This window comes from Megascapheus bottae, chromosome 9 (genome assembly GCF_031878675.1).
Source record: "Megascapheus bottae isolate mThoBot1 chromosome 9, mThoBot2.hap1, whole genome shotgun sequence".
In the NCBI taxonomy this organism is placed as follows: domain Eukaryota; kingdom Metazoa; phylum Chordata; class Mammalia; order Rodentia; family Geomyidae; genus Megascapheus; species Megascapheus bottae.
In genome coordinates this window covers 41968254-41990439 of record NC_143517.1, presented here as the reverse complement: position 1 = coordinate 41990439, position 22186 = coordinate 41968254, and the positions used below count along the sequence as shown (strand labels likewise).

The window sequence follows — 22186 nt, the reverse complement described above, 5'->3', positions numbered from 1 at the left end:
CACATGCACACATGCACACACACACACACACACACACACACACACACACACACACACAGTGCCAGTGGCTCATGCCTGTCATCCTAGCTACTCAAGAGGCTGAGATCTGAATATCTCGGTTCCAAGCCAACTCAGGACAGTTTGTGAGACCCTTATCTCCAACTAATCACCAAAAGAGCTTGAAGTGGAGCTGTGGCTCAAATGTAAACTGTGGCTGGCTCACTAGCTTTGAGCAAAAAAACTCCGTAACAGCATCCATACCCTGACTTCAAGACCCAGGACTGGCGAGAGAGAGAGAGAGAGAGAGAGAGAGAGGGGGGGGGGGGGGAGATTCATTCCGACAGTGGACCCTAAGAAGAATATACTTTCCTTATTGGCCTATGCTGCCATTTTTTTTTTTTTTTGCCAGTCCTGGGCCTGAGCTCAGGGCCTGAGCACTGTCCTTGGACTTTCTCAAGGCTAGAGCTCTACCACTTGAGCTTCAGCACCACTTCCGGCTTTTTTCTATATATGTGGTACCGAGGAATCGAACCCGGGTCTTCATGCATGCTAGGCAAGCACTTTAACCACTAGGCCAAACTCCCGGCCCCGTATGCTGCCATTTTCACACTGTCAGTTTTTCTTTGGGTCTATGAGCTATTCTATATCTTTCCAATAAACTCCTAAGTTTCCCAATCACTTTTTGTTTCTTTTACTTCCAGAAACCAACTAAGATGACACCCTGTCCTCTTGAGCTACCCAGGAGGACAGAAGACGTCTCTGGGCTGGTCATGCAGGTCAGCTGTTGGCCTGGGGTCACTGTCCCATGTGAGTTCAGCTCTTCTATCTTAGCCATATCCAGCTGCACAGGACAGCAGCCATTCTGATAGGCCCTGTGGGAATGGGATAAAGAGTGACTCAAAGCAGGGAAAATGCCTGGAAAGGCCAAGGAAGACCCACCCATGAGCATCATCCCTGGCCAGAAGCTCAGGACTTGGTTCTGGAAAATTCGTGTCATTCAGAGCAGCTTCCTGCCCAACAGAGTAAATAGTAGTGCCCTAATTCTCTGCTGGACTATGCTGAGTTAATAAGTCTAGGAAAATGGGGACTGGTCATATGCAGGTCTAGGGGTGCTCCCCTCCAATCTAAAGGTGGTTTCTGACTTGTCTTTTTTTTCCCTCTGAATCTTTACTTGTCCCTCTCTGCTTTTGCTCTCCTTCAGTCTCATGAAATCACCAATAAAAATTGTTCATCGCAACCTAGATTCTTCTTCCCTTGCCCACTTTGTAAAATTAGCATCAATTAGTTTCACAAGGAGGTTTCACTGATATGTCCAGCATATGTATTCACGCAGTGTATCATGCGTAGACTCACCTCTTCTGTCACTCTTTCTCCCCCTTTACTCCTGGATTGTTTCTTGAAAAGAGAAACCTAAATTTTTTTCCCCTGAATTTCACCCTGGAACTATTTAAATATGAGCACAAATGTCTACATCATCCCAGGACCCTAACGACCCTAACGCTTCGGCTCTAGACCGTGGCCTGATTTGCTGGACGTTTCTTTTCTCACATTTCTAACAATATCCCTACCCCCACCTGCCTCACAATTGATGCTTACTTAAATACTAATGATACAGTGCTTGAGTCAGTACCAGGCCCTATAAAGGGAGGATTATTATGCCCATTTTATAGATAAGGGCATCCATGTTGACAGCTCACACAGGCAGTGGCAGAGCCCAGCCCCTATAGTCCACCTCTAGAGTGTTTATCCTGGAACACGAATGGGGTAAGAAAAAAATTTTTTTTTTGCCAGTCCTGGGCTTGAGCTCAGGGCCTGAGCACTATCCTTGGACTTTCTCAAGATTAGAGCTCTACCACTTGAGCCTCAGCACCACTTCCGGCTTTTTTCTATATATGTGGTACCGAGGAATCGAACCCGGGTCTTCATGCATGCTAGGCAAGCACTTTAACCACTAGGCCAAACTCCCGGCCCCCAAGCCATCTTTTTACCTCCTGTTCTGACTCAGCTTTCCAGGGAAAGCTTCCCAAGGTACACTGAGTTCCTTCACTCTTTCTCTACTCCCCATTGACAGAAAGCTGCAGAGACGGGAGCCAGCTTGTCTGAGCAACAGGATGGGACCACTCACAGTGGAGGGGGACTTCAGGTTCAGGCTTGCTTTCCTCAGAGGGACAGACTACTGGCTCATAGCAGGAGGATGCCAAGTTCAAGGCTAGCTTGGGCTGCATGTGAGATATTTATTTGTTTATATATTTATTTATTGCCACTCCTGGAGCTTGACTCAGGGCCTGGGCACTGTCTTTAGACACTTTTGCTCAAGGCTAGTGCTCTGCCGCTTGAGCCACAGCGCCATTTCTGGCTTTTTCTGTATATGTGGTACTGAGGAATTGAACCAGGGTCTTGGCACATGCTAGACGAACACTCTACCACTAGGCTCACTCCCGGCTCCCATAACTTTTTTTTTTTTTTTTTTGGCCAGTCCTGGGCTTGAGCTCAGGGCCTGAGCACTGTCCTTGGACTTTCTCAAGGCTAGAGCTCTACCACTTGAGCCTCAGCACCACTTCCGGCTTTTTTTCTATATGTGGTACCAAGGAATCGAACCTGGGTCTTCATGAATGCTAGGCAAGCACTTTAACCACTAGGCCAAACTCCAGGCCTTTTTTTTTTTTTAAAGAAAAGTAAAATCAAGGGCTGGGAGTTTAGAATGCTTACCTACCATACACAAAGACCTGGGTTCGATTCCTCAGTACCACATACATAGAAAAAAGCCGGAAATGGTGCTGAGGCTCAAGTGGTTGAACTCTAGCCTTGAGAAAGTCCAAGGACAGTGCTCAGATCCTGAGGACTGGAAAAAAAAAAAAAAAAAGAAAGAAAAGTAAAATCATCTGAGCTGGGTGCCTATGGCTCATGCTTATAATCCTAGCTACGCAAGAGGCTGAAATCTGAGACTCAAAGTTCCAAGCCAGCACAGGCAGGAAAGTCTATGAGACTCCCCCAATTAACCACCCTCCCATTCAGACTCCTCCCCACCTCCCAAAAAAGAGTTAGAAGTGGAGGCATAACTCAGGTGGTAGAATGATAGCTTTGAGTAAAACAGGGAAAGGGACCAGCACTTGGGCCCTAAGTCCAAGCTCCAGTACCGTCCTATGTAAGTGCCTCGACCAGGTTTTTCAGTGTCTATTCCCCAATGGTGACATCTTTGAGAACAAGCCCAACTGTCCCTCCTTGTGTATTTCATGAAGTTGTAAATGATACAGGATCCAGCCCCAAGAGTCTCCCGGGCTCCGTGGGAAGAGACAACTGCTAAGAGTGTCACAGCCAGAATGAAGCCTCCCTTGTTTTATAGAATTACCACCCCTCCACCTGCTCCAGCATGCTAGGGGAGTTAAAGTTGTTCGAATCCTCCTCCTTTGGGAATTGAAATGCCAGTTCACCTGCAAATGCAATGCTTCTTCCCTGCATACCTGTTTCAAGGTGTTATGGGCGGATTTCACATCTAGAAGCCGTCAACCCCAGTGTATCGGGTTTGGGAGACCTTTGAAAAGAAAATTAAAGCTGAATGAAGTGATATGGCTAGGAAAATAGCCCAAGATGACTAATGTTACGGGACCAGCATGTACATAGAGGTAAAAACAAATAGCCAAGTGGGCTGGGCATGTGGTTTAGTGGTACAGTGCTTGCCTAGCATGCATGAAGCCCTGGATTCCGTTCCTCAGTACCACATCAACAGAAAACGCTGGAAGTGATGCTGTGGCTCAAGTGGTAAAGTGCTGGCCTTGAGCAAAAGAAGCTCAGATATAGTGCCCAGGCCCTGAGTTCCCAGGACTGGCAAAAAAAAACCAAAGCCAATGAGAAAGCAGCCCGTCTACAAGCCAAGGAATGGGTGTTTGTGGGGGGGAGGGTTGTCTTAGGAGAAACTTCTCTTACTAACACCTTGATCTTGTATTTGGTGCCTCCAGGACGGTGAGAAATAAAATCTTATTGTCTCACCCATCCAGCCTGTGGGATTTGTAAGGCAGCTCAGCAGTCCAAGGCACACAGTTGGTTTGGATCCAGCCTCTCGGTAGGATACCTCGCCTGCAGCTGTGTGGTGATATGTCATTAACAACCCCCTCTCCAGGGACAAACAAGCTGATTTGTTAAGTTTGCCAATTATGGCCCACTAGGGCCAAAGTCGAACTATCAGTGTAATATCACTGAATAGCACACTGAGAAGAGATGGGCACCATTGGCTTTTGCCAGCCAGTACAAACTGGTTCCCGGATGGGCTTGCCCTCATCTCACCCCAAACACACATAGGCACACACTGACAGAATGCACTGTGGACTGGGCTGTCCAAAGCAGCAAAATACAGCAGTCTATGTACTCAATTGTCCTTATATTTCATTCCTAAATCCATCCAACATATTTTTTTTTCCAGTACTGGGGCTTAAACTCAGGGCCTGGGCACTGTCCTTGGACACTGCTCAAGGCTAGCACTCTGCCACTTGAGCCACAGCGCCACTTCTGACTTTTTCTGTGTCTGTGGTACTGAGGAATGGAATCCAGGGCTTTGTGCATGCTAGGCAAGCACTCTACCACTAGGCTACACTTCTGGGTCCCCACTACATTCATGAGATATGAGAACGGAGTTGTACAAAGTGTCTGGCTTTCTTTCAAAGCCAAAGAGTCCAACCAGGGCCACAAAGAAGAGAAACACTTCCCGTCAAACCAGGGATCTGCATCTTTGTGTTCTCCCATTGTCTCTTCACTCATGCAAATGAGCTATTTCTCAGCAAACCCTCCCCCCTTTTTTGTAGTTATTTGCCTATCACATTTTCATCTACTTGGGAAAACATGTGTTAATTTCAATATTCATCACAGGTTTTGAGTCTCTCTCCTGAGCAGCCCTTTAGAGTACTTGAAATTCATAAACGAGCATCCTCAGGCACAAATTTGAATGATTAATTGGACATTTTCCATTTCACTCTCTCTCGGGTTATACAGAATGGGGAGGGTACCTAGCTCCCTCCCCTCTGCCTTCGGCTGAAGCCAGCTGTGAACAGCCTGCTCTCTATATGCCAGGGCAATGGGCAACGTCTCCATTTCATTTAATGTGAAATCTGTCCTGAGAAACCACTAGCAGAATTCACATGGAGCCATTTCCTCACTTGAAGTTCCTTATCCCTGCTTCCCCTGCATTTCCACAGTTCCTTTGGAAACTGGCTGGCTTTTGGTCCAGGAAACAAGGGCTTGGCCACTACAGAAGTGTCCAGACAAGTACATGCAAAATTTTTGCCAACCTGGAGAGGTAATCCTATGGTACAAGTCGGTGATCCCATGGCCCAGCTAATTTCCCCATCTCATCTAGGATTCCAGTGTGGCCACATTTGGAGACCGTTGTTGCCGATGTTGCTGGATAATAGCAGGAAGATCTTGGACTACTGACTTATCCAAAGGTGTGATGGCATAGGCGCATGTGTGCATCAGAAAGTGCTGACCGAATATTTTTCCAGCTCTACCTTCGGTAAGAACACACTGTTGGTTTGAAATCTGCTACAGAGGAGCTGTAGGTACAGCTCAGCAATAGAGTGAACTTGCATGCTTAAGGGCCTCGATTCAATCCCTAGCAGGCTGTCTTCCCCTCCCCCCCTCACTCCCCATCCCCTCAGAAAATTCCATTCCAAGGAAATCAGACATTACATATCAAGACTTCCTCTTGTTCTCTTTTCATAACCTATTTATAATCCACTACCAGCACACTACAAGAAATGATTTTTTATGTGTGTACTGGTAATAGGGTTTGAACTCAGGGCTTTAGGCTTTTGCTTAGCTTTTCTGCTCAAGGCTGGAGCTCTACCACTTGAGCCACACCTCCACTTCTAGCTTATGGGTAGATAGTTGGAGATAATATTCAGACGTTGCTGCTCAGGCTGGTTTCCAACCATGGTCCTCAGATCTATCTCCTGAGTAGCTGGGATTACAGGCATGAGCCACGGGAACCCGGCAGAAATTTGTTAAATAGCTCCCTTAATAAGTTCTAGTACAGTCAGACCACCTTCAGGTCCAGGTTAAGGTAACATTTGGAAGCCATAGCAAAAACATCCATGAAATATACTAGGGTCTTTCTAGGCAGCTTCTGAGAGACTTAACCTAGCAGGGGTAAGGCTGCAGGACTCCTAGCCTGTTCTGTTCTGTTCTGCCAGTTCCCTCTGGGGTTTTACTCCATCACCCTCCCGCCCACACAGCACAGGAGCCTCCCTGAGTTTCCTGATTACCCAGAGACACAGAGGCTGGCTCTGAAGTACAAGAGGGGATGTGCTGATTAACTACCTTGTGAAAAGCTTAATTGCACATCATTTGCTAATTTGTCACTTCCAAATGAAGTGCAGGCTGCCAGGTGAGCTCAGCTGTATCCAATCAAAGGTGAGGGCTCATCATTTCCTGAGTGACTCAGAGCTATACCCCAGCCCTGTGCTGAGGATGCTTGCAGCCCCCACCCCTGTCTCTATGGCTCTCCAATTTCAGGTAGCAGTAAATCAGCTAGGGAGCTTGTTAAAAAGCCAAACTCTTGGATAGCTGCCCAGGTTCCTGGTGGATTTTCAGAGATCCAGGGTAGGGGCCAGGAATCCCTTCTATTAACAAGCTCCCCAGGTGCATTTCCTGTCACTTGTTTTCATTATAGCTTCTGTGGGGGGGGGGCATTCTTGTTGTTGTTATTGTTTTTAATGTCTGGTCTTCAGGGCATTATTTTTTTCCCCTGAAGGAATTCCTCTGGAGGAACCATGAATCAGCCTTTTTTTCCCTTAGCTCTTTGTAAAAACAAATATTGAACTCAGAAATCCAATGAAGCATTTCATTTCAATCCAGGAAAGGTAGAAATGCTGGTGGGTCATCTGACCAGCCACGCTTCCACTCAGAAAAGCTGCCCTGGGCAGACACCAGGCAGGTGGACTCTTCCCTGAAGAAAGCAAGGTGGGGAATTCCCACCATCCCTGCCCCACAGGGTAATTCCAGTGTGTGTGTGTGTGTGTGTGTGTGTGTGTGTGTGTGTGTGTGTGTGTCTCAAATGTTTTCGTTACTGAAATTACACATGCATTTCAGTACACAGTATCCCCTCCCCAGAGGGTTAAGCTGCCGCTCTGCTTCCAGAGAAGGGAAGTGTCTAGAGGAGTCCATTTTCATTTCAATATAAAACCGAGGGTTGGGAAATCAAAGCACAGGATTGACACATATTCTCAGCCAGCTGTGACTTAATGAGCACAATTCAAAGCTTGGAACCTGCTGGTCACATCCATATTAATGTGTCTATAGGAGAAAAAAACCCACCAACAACAGGAAAAGTGACAAATTGCTATTTCTAGTATTTGAAATGCATTTTAAGTCACTGTTGAAATGGCTAACACAAGTGAGTATCCTGTTGAGACAGCCCAGCTGTCGCCTCCCTGTCTGTCACTCATGTCTCTGCCTGGAACAAACCATTTCCACATATATTAGCAAGTCCCAAATCCAGAGCCAGGTCTAGGAGTTGAGGTACAGCTGGGTTCTGAATCAGATTCCTCCCCACCACCTGACCAGAGCCAGGTAGGGCCTCTCTTCTCTGAGGCTTTTATCTTGAATTGTTTATTGCATCATCAGAGTCATTATGATCACAATAATCTTTGTGATGATTCTGATCTTCCCCAGTCATGAACAGAAGAACAAAAGAAAAAAAATGTCCTATTCTGGACATTTTGAGATCTTAAAAATAAAAGGTGCTGGGTAAGCCTGCATGTTAATGAGTACCAGATCTGCAAGAGGCGGATGTGGTGGGGGGAGGGGGCAGGGAGACAAAGCATATGTGATGTAGAATAAAACCTCAGTCTGGAGAGGCTCACACTGGGTGAGAAGCAGTCATCCCTCTGGCAGAGGAGCCATTCATTCCTGTAGTAACACTTGTATGGGGCAAGTCCTCTGGTGATCAGCATCTCAAGTCTTTCCTCCCTCCCTCCCTCCTTCCCTTCCTCCCTCCCTCTTCCCTCCTTTTCCTCCTGTTTCCCTTTCTTCCTTCATCCCTTCCAATACTAGTACTAGGGCTTGAACTCTGGGCCTGGGCACCGTTCCTGAGCTCTTCAGCTCAAGGCTACCACCCTACCTCTAGAGCCACAGCCCCACTTTGCTTTTCCTACAGACTAACTGGAAATGAGTCTCACAGCTTTGTAGTGCACGGGATGGCTTTGAACCTCAATCCTCAGATCTCAGCCTCCTGAGTAGCTAGGATTACAGGCATGAGCTCCCAGTGCCCAGAGGTTTGTTTGGGGTTTTTTTTTTGTTATTAAAGGCTGACATTCTACTACTTGAGCCCCAGCTTCACTACTGGCATTTTAATGGTTAATTGAAGGTGAGTCTCATGGACTTTTCTTTTCTTTTTTCCTTCCAGTCCTGGGGCTTGAACTCAGGGCCTGGGCATGGTCCTTTAGTTTTCTCAAGGCTAGCACTGTACCATTTGAGCCATAGCACCATTCCCAGCTTTTCTGTGTATATGATACCAAGGAACCGAAGCCAGGTAGGGCTTTATACATGCTAGGCAAGCACTCTACCACGAGGCCACACTCCTGGCCCCTTCATGGACTTTTCTAACATGGGTTGTCTTCAAACCAGGATCCTCAGATCCCAGCCTCCTGAGTAGCTAGTATCTGGTTTCAAAGTAAAGTCTTTGTTGTTCTCTGAATTTGAACTCTGCTGAATTGTATGTATAGTTGGACGTCATGATTCAAAGTATGGACTCTCAAATTGCAGCTTAAGTGAGATTCAATCCAGGTCAGAGCCCTTAATGTTTTCACTGAGGAAACATGGAAAAATTGGGTAAAGATATATTAGATACTCTGAAGTAAAAGAGAGTGAATTGTCAGTGGCTCACACCTTTAATCCTAACTACTTAGAAGGCTAAGATCTAAGAATCTCGATTGAAAACCAGCTAAAACATTATCTTAGATTTTTTTTTTTTGCCAGTTCTGGGGCTTGAACTCAGGACCTAAGCATTGTTCTCGGACTTTCTAATGGCTGTAGCTCTACTACTTGAGCCACAGCACCACTTCCAGCTTTTTCTGTGTATATGGTACCAAGGAATCAAATCCAGGTCTTCATGCGTGCTAGGGAAGTACTCTGCTACTAGGCCAAACTCCTGGCCCTTGGATATTTTATTTTTATCTCTAGTTAAGTACCACAAAGCCAGAACTAGAGATAAGCTCTAGCAGTAGAGCATTAGCTATTAGTGAAAAGTCCAAGTGAGTGTACAAAGCCCAAAGTTCAAGCCCCCCCCTTTTTTACGTTCAAGCACATCTTTTTAAAAATAAGTCAGCACCGGGGACCCATGCCTGTAATCCTAACTACCAGGAGGCTAAGCCAATCAATCTAAGTGGGAGAGTCCAACTAACCACCAGAAAACCAGAAATGGCTCAAAGTGGTAGAGAGCTAGCCATGAGTGGAAAAAAAAAAAGCTCAGGGACCAGTGCCCAGGCCATGCGTTCAATCCCCATGACTGAGAAAAAAAAAAAAAGAGGAAAGAAATGTATGTAAGTGCTTATACTCCAGGGCCTGACAGAATTAGCCATTAAGGGTTCCTGTTGCCACATCTGATGGTGGCTCACAGGTGTGGGATTTCTAGATTATTCATCAGTTGAAAATACCTTCTAGCATGTGCTGGGCTCTTAGAATCATCATTTCAATTCACTGCTGAGTCATATCACTGACAATTGTGACATATTTGGACAAAAGGGCAAACCCTGTCACTTTGGCTTACAGAAGCTGTGCTTGTGCTCTCTGGCCAAGACTCAAGCCTGGAGAGAAGACTGTTACCCAAATCATTGGTTAGGTTCTCATCTCAGCAACAGGACAGGAAGGACTAAAGTGGGAAGGGAAGTAACAAATGCACCAAGAAAACAAAGTTCTCCAGCAGACTATGCTTAGAATCCCAGGCCCATCAACTCCTAGACTATCTTCACCAGCCTTTCTCAGTATTCTTATCTGTAAAGTAGCCAAAACAACATCACAGGTAGTAGTCACAGGATGGGCAAATTATGTTAAGATATAACTTCATTAAATGGGTTAGCATCTTACTGCAAAGACAAAAGGCACAGATGGGCAATAAAAGAGTGGGGAAAAAATTACTAGAAGATATATTACCTTACTTAGGGTTATTGGCAAAACAAAGTTGTCCTTGAAGAAAGTAAACATGATTTTATTTGGAATGCCTATGTCTGTTCATCTTAGAAAGCATGTTGGGGTGTGCACATTAGGAGTTTAAGGGATACTTTTCTCGGGATGTTCAACTGGAGGTCATTGGTTTAAAAAAAAAAAAAAAAGATGGCCGATAATGTTTCTGGGCATGCTTGGTTCAGTATTACAATGAGCCAGGCTTCCATTGTTAAAAGAATGAATCCAAATGTGGTCTGGGGGTCCTGGGCTGCCTCAGAAGTTTCTGTACTGAAACAGAATAACTTTGAAGGTGTACAACACGCCTTTTTAAAATGGACACAGCTTCCCCCCACCCCCAGTTGTGTAGGCATGTGTCTCTAAAGTGGCTGACCAATTTAGCACTACCACATACCACAACCCTCCAGGCCTGACTTTTCTTCAACTAGGGGCAGGAACTCCATGAAGACAAAACCCTGTCACAGCCCTGTGGCTACTCGAGTTCCTCTGGGTTACCGAGGCTGCACACGTTTGGACATTTCTACCTTACCTTCTGTGACAGATTGATTAGGGTCCAACAGAAAGATTTGTTGACGTCCTAATCTCTAATAACTCTGAATGTGATCTTAGTTGGAAATAGAGTCTTTTACAGAGGAAAATCAGATAATAATGAGGCCATCATAATGCAACCTAATCCAGTCTGACTGATGTTCTTATTAAAAGGGGGAATATCGGGGCCGGGAGTTTGGCCTAGTGGTAGAGTGCTTGCCTAGCATGCACAAAGACCCGGGTTCGATTCCTCGGTACCACATACATAGAAAAAAGCCAGAAGTGGTGCTGAGGCTCAAGTGGTAGAGCTCCAGCCTTGAGAATGTACAAGGACAGTGCTCAGGCCCTGAGTACAAGCCCAGGACTGGCAAAAAAAAAAAAAAAAAAAGCGGGGGGGGGGCGGAATATGGAACCAGAAGAAAGAGGGGAACCGGCAGGTCACAGTACAAGAAGACAGACAAAAGTAGGAAGCCACAGACATTGGTTAAGACCAGTGACCACCAAAAGGGCAATAACTGTGCTGGCACTGACTGACTCTGCCCACATAACACCTTCAGTGTAATACATTAGCATAGTAAGATCTGGGTAGTGGGCTGGGGGTGAAGCTATAAAACACAGGCAATTTTGAGCCCGGTGCAAAGTGGCGCTTGCATACTGGAAGTTTTCTCCCTTTTCCAGAAAGGTATGAATATTCAAGCCCTTCCCTAGGACCTGATTATGTACAACGTCACAAGGGCGAATCCACAATGTTGAATAGCCTGCTGTGCTCCTTTTCTGGGCCTTAGTTTTATTTTGGACAAGGTCTTTGTCTGAATCCTATCCTACATGAAACAAAGGATCCACCCAGCCGGTGACAGAATGATGGATCTACCAAGCCAAGAATGTCAAAGATCACCAGCACCACCAAGGCCTAGGGGTGCAGGACTGGGGGGCTGGAGGGAAGCACTCTCTGGCAGAGTTCAAAGAAGCAAGGTATTCCCTAAGCCTTGTCTTTAGATGTCCAACCTCCACAACTATGAGTGAATACAGGTCTGGGCTATTAAACCAGCAATTTGTGCCAGCTGTTACAGCAGGCCTAGGAAATGAACAGACTATTTTTCTTCCTAAGGAAACTTGGTTGTGCTTTAAATCAGGGGAAAGGCTTAAGTATGAGCTGCCTGCCTAGCAAGCATAAGGCTGAGGGTTCAATCCCCAGTACCAAATAAGGTGAAGATGAGAAAGAGGAGAAGGAGGAGGAAATTAGGGAAAATAGGCAATTTAGGGATGTGAACACTCAGCAGACAGCCCTCTGGAATAAACCTAGCAGCCAATGGCAAGTGATGGCTCTGAGATGCACACTCCTTTTTTTCCCCCAAACTAGTGCCATTCAAACTATGTCCAGTGCAAATCCTAGCAGTTCTCTGGAGAATTCTATCCCATTTTCTTTCAATTTACTGTGTATCTATCTATCTATCTATCTATCTATCTATCTATCTATCTATCTATCTATATGTTATTTTGCCAGCTCTCGGAAGCGAGCCTTTGTCAAATGATGCTATGATTTACTAGTTTGGTTTTAACTTCTTTCCAGAGTGGTGGATGGCAACTGTAGGGGGGGCCTGAGGATGGGGGTGGGGGTAATGTTGGGTTCAGGTGTAGGCATCAGGTGATAAACAAGGACATGAACCCAAGCTGCTTAAAACAAGGAGGGATCTGTTACCTACAGGTCTTAGAGGCTGGAGTGCTGATGGAAGGGAGGCCAGAGGTCTGGAAGCAACAGGAGGCTCAAGCGTCAGGTGAGGATAGAGGGGAGGGGGTGGAGGGGAGAGAAGAAATTGGGGGGCTGTGGTTAAGGTCCAGGGGCGTGTGTGTGTGTGTGTGTGTGTGTGTGTGTGTGTGTGTGTGTGTGTGTGTTTTATGCATGTGTCAGTCCTGAGTCTTTAACTCAGGGCCTGGGCACTATCCCTGAGTACTCAAGGCTAGTGTTCTAGCCCTTGAGTCACAGCTCCACTTACAGCTTTCTGTTGCTAATTGGAAGTAAAAGTCTGACACACCTTTATGCATGGGTGGGCCTTAAACCAGAATCCTCAGATTGCAGCCTCTAGAGTAGCTAGAGGATTACAAGTGTGAGACACTAGAGCCAGGCAAGAGGTGGGGGACTTATTCTTCCATGGGGGTGTGAATTGACTAGTTAAAATACAACAGGCCAGGGGCCGGGAGTTTGGCCTAGTGGTAGAGTGCTTGCCTAGCATGCACGAAGACTTGGGTTTGATTCCTTGGTACCACATACATAGAAAAAAAAAAGCCAGAAGTGGCAGAAGTGGTGCTGTGGCTCAAGTGGTAGAGTTCTAGCCTTGAGAAAGCCCAAGGGCAGTGTTCAGGCCCTGAGCCCAAGGCGCAGAACTGGCAAAAAAAAAAAAAAAAATACAATGGGCCAGGAGTGCGGCCTAGTGGGAGAGTGCTTACTAAGCATGGTAGAAGCCCTGGGTTCAATTCCTCAGTACCACATACACAGGGAAAGCTGGCAGTGATGTTACGGCTCAAGTGGTAGAGCACTAACCTTGAGAAAGCTCAAGGACAGTACCCACATGCATAATTCAAACCCCAGGACTGGCGAAAAGAAAACCACACCAGCAATAACCACTAGCTTGGGGTTGCTAAGGGTTTGGGATTGCTTTTTACTCAGAGTCTCACTATGTGGTCTATGATGGCATCCAACTCTCAACTCTCCTGCTTCAGGTTCCCAATTTCTGTGGACTGTGGGCATGCACCACTACGCCATTCAATTTAATGTGGTTACAGCTGAGGTGTATGATGGGTTTTGAGTCACTGAGATGAGGAACAAGTAGGCAACATCACAACTACACAGGGAGGTGAAAGGTTATGATGTATAATGAATTGGCTTTTAAATAACTTACGTGAGGCCTGAAAATGATGTAACTTCATGTACATGAATAGATCTAATGTTACTTACATGAATAGAACTGCTATTTAATTCTCATAACAAACCTATCCAGTGAGTGCTATTGTGATCCTCATGTGGCAGATGAGGAAACTAAGGTCTAGAGAAGTGAAGCAGTTTTCCCAAGACCACATAGCTAGAAAATATTAGAGCTGCAAGGTCTGGAGTGTGGCCTAGTGGTAGAGTGCTTACGTAGCATTCACAAAGCCCTGGGTTCCATTCCACGGTACCATATACACAGAAAAAGCCAGAAGTGGTGCTGTTTCAAATAGTAGAGCACTGGCCTTGAGAAAGCTCCAGGACAATGCCCAGGTATTTGTACTTACCCTTTTGCAGCAAGGACTTCCTTCCTTCCTTCAAATAATGAATATCTCTATAGGCTTCCTGTAACTGCACTGATAAGGAACATCATGGTTCCAAATCTTTTAGGTCTCTGTGTTAGTCATATTCACCCATGCTGGGTCCTCAACCCCTCCCACCACATTTCCCCGGGGGAAGCCTGTAACTCCACCCTGCCATGGAGCAGGTAGGCCCACCAGCTCTCTCTGCTCATCTGGCCCCTCTCATCTAACCCCCGCTTTCACCAGCTTCCGCCCGCTATGGCATCCCTCTCTGTCCCTTCTCCCTCTCCTGGGCACCCTCCCCCACCTAATAAACACTGTGTCCATGAGGTGACTTAAAATCAACCCTAGCATGCATGAGTGGCACAATGACTGGTGAATGAAGAACATTTTATGTGGCAAACACAGCATTTAACCATTTCATTGTCTATTACAAGTGCTACAAGATTGACTCTTGTAAATGATTTTCATATTTATGCTAAGAAGAGAACTAAACTGGGAGTGAGGGAAGGAGTGACATCCAAAAAGAAATAAATGTACTCTCTTTACCTGAGTCATCTAACTGTAACTCCTACGTACATCACCTTCAGAATAACAATAAAACATTTAGAAATAAAGAGACCTGTTAGCCATTAGAAAAAAAAATGTCCTGTGGGTGATTTGATTTTGGGGGGAGGGGGAGGACTGAAGTCTGAACTTGGGGGCTTCATGCTTTTGTTTGGCTTGTTGCTCTTCTGGTACTCTACCACTTGAATCATGCTCTTAGCTCAGTTTTTTGCTGATTATTATGGAGATGGGATCTTGAGGACTTTTCTGCCAGGGCTGGTTTTGGACTTCAACTCTCTGGATCAAAGCCTACTGGATAGCCAGTAGTATAAGTGTAAGTCACCAGTGCCTATCTAATTTTTGAAACTAAAATTTTGTACTTTTCTCTAAACTTTAAGGGGCTTGAACTCTGGACCTGGGATTGTTTTTATTGCTTTTTAACTTTTTTGCTCATTGCTGGTGCTCTACCACTCATAGCTCCACTTTTTTTTTTTTGTCCTGGGGCTTATACTCAGGGCCTGAGCAGTGTCCTTGGGCTTTCTCAAGGCTAGCATTCTGTCACTTGAGCCACAGCACCACTTCTGGCTATATATATATGTGGTACTGAGGAATTGAACCCAGGTCTTTGTGCATGCTATAGGCAAGCACTCTACCACTAGGCCAAACTCCTGGCCCCACATAGCTCCACTTTTTGTGTGTGTGTGTGTGTGTGTGTGTGTGTATGTGCACGCATGTGCATGCGCACACAGGTATGTGCCTGTCCTGAAGCTTGTACTCAGGACCTGAGCTTTTTATACTTAAGACTCGTGGCATGGCTGGGAATGTGGCTTAGTGGTAGAATGTTTGCCTAGCATGCATGCAGTCCCAGGTTTGATTCCTCAGAAACTGCACTGTGGCTCAAGTGGTAGAATGCTAACCTTGAACACAAAGAGGCTTAGGGACAGTGTCCAGACTTGAGTTCAAGCCACAGGATCTGAAGAAAAAAAAAAGACTCATATTCTACCACTTGAACCCCTTCTGGATTTTATGGTAGTTATTTGGAGATAAGAATCTCATGGACTTTTCTTGCTCAGGCTGGCATTGAACCATAATCTTCAGATCTTTGCCTTCTGAGTAACTAGGATTACAGGCATGAGCCACCAGCACCCATCTCACTTCTAGCTTTTTTTTCTGGTTAATTGGAAATCAGAATCTTGTGACCTTTCCTACCTGGGCTGGCTTTGAACCATGATCCTTAAATCTTAGCCTTCTGATAAGCTAAGATTACAGACATGAATTACCCATGCCCAGCTGAGCTGGACTTCTTGCAAATATGATTCCACTGACCTCATGATGCTGACAAGTGTCTTCCTGGAAGTGCCCAGCTTCTCTCCAGAGGGCTTCTCTCCAGCAGAGGCTCTCAGTTTTCATGTATTTCTCTATGCCTGGTAAGGATTAGCAAATCCGAGAGATACGAGTCTCTGCCTCGTGAGAATAGAATGTTACTTCTGGTGACTAATTCATAGACTTGATTGAAAGGATAGTGTATATATATATATATATATATATATATATATATATATATATATATGCGCCCAGGAAAAACTGCTGCCACATATTAGTTTACATTCAAACAGGCTCAGAGTTAATGTTTCCTGTCATCAAAATCTATGGCAAATGGCCATTTGATAACACTGATCTGACTAAGGATTTAGGAATTTCGTCTTTGACAATGTCTTTTCCCACAGATAGGCTTTGCTAAGCACTACTGCCAGTCAGTGCTGATGGCATACAGTTGGATTTATGTAGCCATGGGTCCAACCAATCAAAGATTAAAAAGAATTGCCTGTGACTCACCTCTGTAATCCAAGCTATACAGGAAGATGAGATCTGAAGATTGTGGTTCTAAGCCAGCTGGAGCAGAAAATATATGAGACTCTTCAATTAACCAGCACAAAATTAGAAGTGGAGCTGTGGTGCAAGTGTTACAGAACCAGTTTTTGCTGGTTAATTAAAGAGTCTCATGGCCTTTTCTGTGTGGGCTGGCTTTGAACCACTATCCTCAGATCTCAGCCTCCTGAGTAGCTAAAATTTACAGGCATGGGCCACCAGAATCTGGCTTCATGTTCTTAACGACTAGAATTTATTATCCTCAACTGTGTGTGTGTGTGTGTTCTGGTACTGGGGACTGAACACAGGGCCTAAGTGCTGGGGCTTAGCTTTCTTATTCACACCTGGTGTTTTTACCACCTGTGTCACACTCAGCTTAGTGTGTCACTTGTCTGTCAGATTTCAGACTTTTCCTGGTGCTACAGCACGTATCAAATGGGAGATCTGTTTATAAGTCCTACTTATGAACTTACAAATAAGCAAAACCTTAAAGTACCCAAATGAGAGATTGGCTAAGCAAGTTACTGGACACTCATAGTACCCGTGTGCCTGGGGCTCACACTTGTAATCCTAGCTGTTCAGGAGGCTGAGATCTGAGGATCTTGGTTCTAAGGCAGCTTGGGCAGACAAATTTGGGCAGACAAAAAGCTAGAAGTGGAGGTATGACTCAAGTGGTAGAATGCCAGCCTTGAGCCAAAAAAAACCAAACAAGAGTGACAGCACAGGAAATGAAAACAAAAATCTCAACCCAATCATATTGTAGAAGTTTTTGTTGTTGTTGTTGTTTGTTTTGGGTTTATTTTTTATTTTTTATTAGTCCTGAACTTGAGTTCAGGGCTTAAACACTGTCCTGAGGTTTTTTTTTTCTCAAGGCTAGAATCCTACCACTTGAGCCACAGCACCACTTCTGGCTTGTCCTATGTATGTGGTACCCAGGAGAAATAGAACCCCAGTCTTTGTGCATGCGAGGCAAGCACTCTACCACTAAGCCAAACTCCTGGCTTGAAGTATTATACTTTTTATTACTAAGTAATAATCTCATATAACTTGAATAATAGTATCTACTTTGTTAAAAAGTAAGTGTTCTCTGGGTCTGGGAATTTAGCCTAGTGGTAGAGTGCTTACCTAGAATGCACTAAGATGCAAGTTCGATTCCTGGGTACCATGTACATAGAAAAGGTCGGAAGTGCTGCTGTGGCTCAAGTGGTAGAGCTAGCCTTGAGAAAGCCCAAGGACAGTGTTCAGGCCCTCAGTTCAAGCCTCAGAACTGGCAAAAAAAAAAAAAAAGTAAATGTCCTATCTCAGAAGGAGGTTGTGGACTTTACCTGGATTTCTCAGAGACTACCAACACAAGGGAAAAAATGGGGAGGGAGGAGTTACTTTTTTCTCCAAGTTTCAGAGTGGCTGTCTCTCCTGTGGTGATAGTGTAGAGCTTGAGGGGTGGGGTGGGACCCTAGATGATAGGTGGGACAAGGAGTAAGACACACCCTCTCCTTCACCCATCTCTGTCCGGTGTTTTTCTCCCTTTCAGACCCTAACCCTTCAATGATTGACAGATGTCAGATCTGGGGCTTAGAAGAGCAAGAAGAAATGAAGGTCAGTTTGAGAGGAAGGAGTCACAGGGTTGTGGGGACCACACAATACAGTCTTTCAGAGCAATTCTGGAGAGAATCTATGGTGTGTGTGTGTGTGTGTGTGTGTGTCAGAATTTGAATCCAGGGCCTCAGCCATGAGGTTCGGCAAGCGCTAGGCCATTGAGCGACTCCTCAGCTTCTTTTCCTTATTTTTCACTTTGAATCAAGGTCTTGCTGTGAAATCCAGGATGATCTCCAGCTGGGGAACCTCCCTCCCAGCTTCGGAAGTGCTGGAATTACTGGTGAGCTACCACATCCACCCAGGGAAGATTCTGACTTCTGTTTCCTTACGTACAAAATGAGAATGGCACTAATAATTAACAGGGTTGCTGTGAATTGTGTACTGAAAAATAGAGTAACTTTGAACTTAGTGATAAATACCTTAAAGTTGATACATATTATATGCCAAATGCTATTTTAAACACATCACAAATACTGTTATTGGTTTATTTATTTATTTTTCCAATATGGCATTTTGAACTCATGACCTTGTGTTTGGCTAGGGAGTTAGATACTCAACCACTTACGCCATTGGCCTGGTCTGTAAATACTGTTAACTTTTTGTTTTAACCTTCAAAAGTAATGACTCATTGGTTCAGTGTGCCTCACGTTTATTGTCCTAGCTAATTGGGAAGCTGAGATCTGAGGATTATGGTTCAAAGCCAACTAGGGCAAGAAAGTCCATGAGACTCTTTAACCACCAAAAAGCCCAAAGTGGAGCAGTGACTCAAGCAGCAGAGTGCCAGTCTTGAGCTAAAAAGCAAACAGTGCCCAGGCTGTAAGGCCGTAGGAACAATGCTCAGGCTCTGAGTTCAAGCTCTAGATCAGGCACAAAACGAAAGAAACAAACATGCTGTTTGCATGTGAGAAAAACCTGTAATTATTTATTGCTCCTCAGACTTGCCATTTCAGCATCTTAGAAATAAACCAAAGAGAAATTAAAGCATGTGACTGCATTCCTTTCAGCAAATCAAATTCTTCTGAAAATTTCCCCTTTCATTCCCAGATTTCAAGAGGTTTAGCCTGCTTCCTGTCCCTAATTGCTCTATTAATTTAATCTGTTCAGAGTTTCCCAGGACTCTTAAGTCAGGGGTGTTTGGGGCTGGCTCAGTCTGTCTGGGCCGGTCTCTTCCACTGAGAGTTCGAGCTGAACTGTTTTACTTATTATCTTGAGTTCTGTTTTGCTAGTCTTCTCCTTCCAAGAGCTTTGTCCTGACCTAATTAAAAGAGCTCTGGTATTTTTGCAAAGCTGCACAGTAAGTGAAATGGTGTGTAGTTATTTTCTTTTCTCCAGTAACAACCTGGAGCTATGCATTTGTCCTAATTTTCTCTTTTGGCTCCTATTCTGTCTCCTGTGGGCATAGTTGCTTCACATGTAGTGTAAATTAGTTCTTTGCATAAAAACAAACTGAGCAAGTTTGTTCCTCTTTCTAAACCTTTATCTGTAAAATAGGAATTAAAAAGAATTATGTATTAGAGCCAGGTGCTGATGGCTCACACATGTAATCCTAGCTACTCAGGGGGCTTAGCTCTGAGGATCATGGTTCAAAGCCAGCTCCAACACAAAAGTCGGTGAGACTCTTATCTCCAATTAACCATCAGAAAACTAGAAGTGGCGCTGTGGCTCAAGTGGTAGAGCACTGGCCTTGAGCTGTAGAGCTTAGGGACTGGAGTTCAATCTAGAGGAAAATATTTTACTTATTTATTTTTGTTATATCATTTTCATTTTAACATGAGCATCGATTAATTGTACAAGATGTTTTGTCCATATAAACATGCAATGTAGCTCGATTGGATTTGCTCCTCCACTTTCTCTCCTCTATCTTCCCTCCTTCCCAGACCAGTCTCAACAAGCTTCATGTTCCATTCATTTCTCTTTCACCCTTCCCTTTCTGCTGAGTATACCCTCACCTCTTACAGGACTTGTTTTATATTATTGTCATTCTTTTTTTTATTTTTAAGTCTAGGCTTCCTAGATACTGTGAACTATCACAGCTCAAGACCAGCCTGAGCAAGAAAGTAACACTCCACCTCCAAAATAGCCAGCAAAAAGCATGCCTAGAGGCCACGGAGAACAGCACCCTAGCAAGTGGGAGGCCTTGAATTCAAATTCAGTACCAACCCCCCACAGAGTATGCGAATTGTTCAGAGATTTTACTATGATCATTTCACACATTCATGCCCTATACTTTCTCATCCTCTGAAAGAGAACATTTAAAACTGAAATGATGAAGTGTTGAATGTTTCTACAAGACTCTACAGGGCTACAATATAGCATATTCACTTGTTAAATATTTATTTGGCAGTGCTAGGGATGAAATCCATTCTCACGCATACTAGGCAATAGCTCTACAACTAAGCTACACTGCATACCTCAAAGTCCTATACTTTGTAAGTCACTGCACTTTCTTGGCATTCTCTTGTCAAAGGACAAAATTACAATTCAAAGATGCAAAATGGGCCAGGTGCAGATAGCTCATGCCTATAATCCTAGCTACTCAGAAGGCTGAGATCTCAGGATCTCAGTTCAAAAACAGCCCAGACAAACCATCAAAAAGCTGAAAATGGAAGTATAGCTCAAGTGGTAGAGTGTAGAGTGCTAGCCTTGAGCATAAAAGCTCAGGAAGAGTGCCCAGGCTCTGAGCTCAAGCCCCAGGACACACACACACACACACACACACACACACACACACACACACACACACACACGTACTAAATAAGCATTATTTTCCGTTCTAGAATGGACAGCATCCTATAAAATATGTGCTTCTCTTTTCTTTTTTCTTTTTTTGCCTGTCCTAGGCTTGAGCTCAGGGCCTAGGCACTGTCCTTGGGCTTTCTCAAGGTTAGAGATTTTATACTTGAGCCTCAGCACCATTTCTGGATTTTTTCTATGTATGTGGTACTGAGGAATAGAACCCAGGTCTTTGTGCATGCTAGGTAAGCACTCTACCACTAGGCCAAACTCCCGCCCTGATCATGCCTATCTTTCTAATCCTGATTTCTCAGGATGTCAGATAAACAGTTTAGTTTTCTTGAGTGGACTTTGTCTTCAGTAGTATCATTTTGGTGTTTAGGCCTGGTCTTTTAGGGCCTGGGAGCTCAGTCCAAAAACAATGGCCTCTTATAATCTCTGGTGCCTGGCCAATGTTATCTGTGCTCAATAAACATTTGTGGATTGAAGAGTTCATAGGAGACCACTGAAAGATTAGATAAAATCTAATTCTAAAAAATTCCCAAAGGTCAGAATAGTTTAGAAGTCACAGGAAGCCCTATCAAATGGACCTGGTTTCATCACTTATTTTCTAATTTTGCTGAGGATTCTGGGAAGGGAAGAAGAGGGCCAATCTCCCAGAGGGATTAGGATGTATGTGGGAGGAGGTGGCAAAGGGCTGGCACATTTCCCCTATGCTATATGCCTGTGCTAGTATTTTTATTTTTTATTTTATTTTTTTTTATGTTTGCCAGTTGTGGCGCTCAAACTCAGGGCCTGAGCACTGTCCTTGAGCTTTTCCCAAGGCTAGAGCTCTACCACTTGAGCCACAGCACCACTTCCAGCTTTTTTTTATGTATGTGGTATTGAGGAATTGAATCTGGGTTTTCATGTATGCTAGGCAAGCACTCTACCACTAGGCCAAACTCCCGGCCCTGTGCAAGTATTTTTAAATGACCTGTCACCTATTTTCAAGTTTTACCAAGGCTCATTCAAAATAGCCAAGTGGTATAAATAGATGTCAAAAGGGAACCATTACCTCCACCAAACCTTTTCTACATTACATTGCCTTCCCATATTGTTCCCCTGCACTCCGCCCCCCCTCCCCTTTTGTTTTTTGCCAGTCCTGAGGCTTGAACTCAGGGCCTGGGCATTGTTCTTGTACCTTTTGCTCAAAGTTAGTGCTCTGCCACTTGAGCTACAACTTCCAGCATTTTCTGGTATGTGGAATTGAACCCAGGGCTTTGTGCATGCTAGGTAAACACTCTACCACTAGGCCAAACTCCAGGCCCTCCCTTTTCCTTTTTTTTTTTTTTTTTTGTGGGTCATGGGGCTTGAACTCTAGGTCTGGGTGCTATCCCTGAGCTCTTCACCTCAAGGCTACTGCTTTACCTGTTGAGCCACAGTGTTGTCACTTCCCATTTTCTAGGAATTAATTGGAGAT

At 44.7% G+C, this 22186-nt stretch overlaps 1 long non-coding RNA gene across 2 annotated transcripts; it reads left to right on the top strand.

The window, feature by feature from the left end:
* Positions 1–3998: 3998 nt before the first annotated feature.
* On the top strand, positions 3999–18365 carry LOC150059091 (uncharacterized). Of its 2 annotated transcripts, XR_016536589.1 has the most exons (5): positions 3999–4060; positions 5348–5503; positions 12404–12473; positions 17927–17991; positions 18198–18365. It is a non-coding gene; the product is annotated as an uncharacterized LOC150059091 (long non-coding RNA). The 2 variants fall into 2 exon arrangements; XR_016536590.1 differs by lacking the exons at positions 3999–4060; positions 5348–5503 and adding an exon at positions 7651–7737.
* The last annotated feature ends 3821 nt before the right edge of the window (positions 18366–22186 follow it).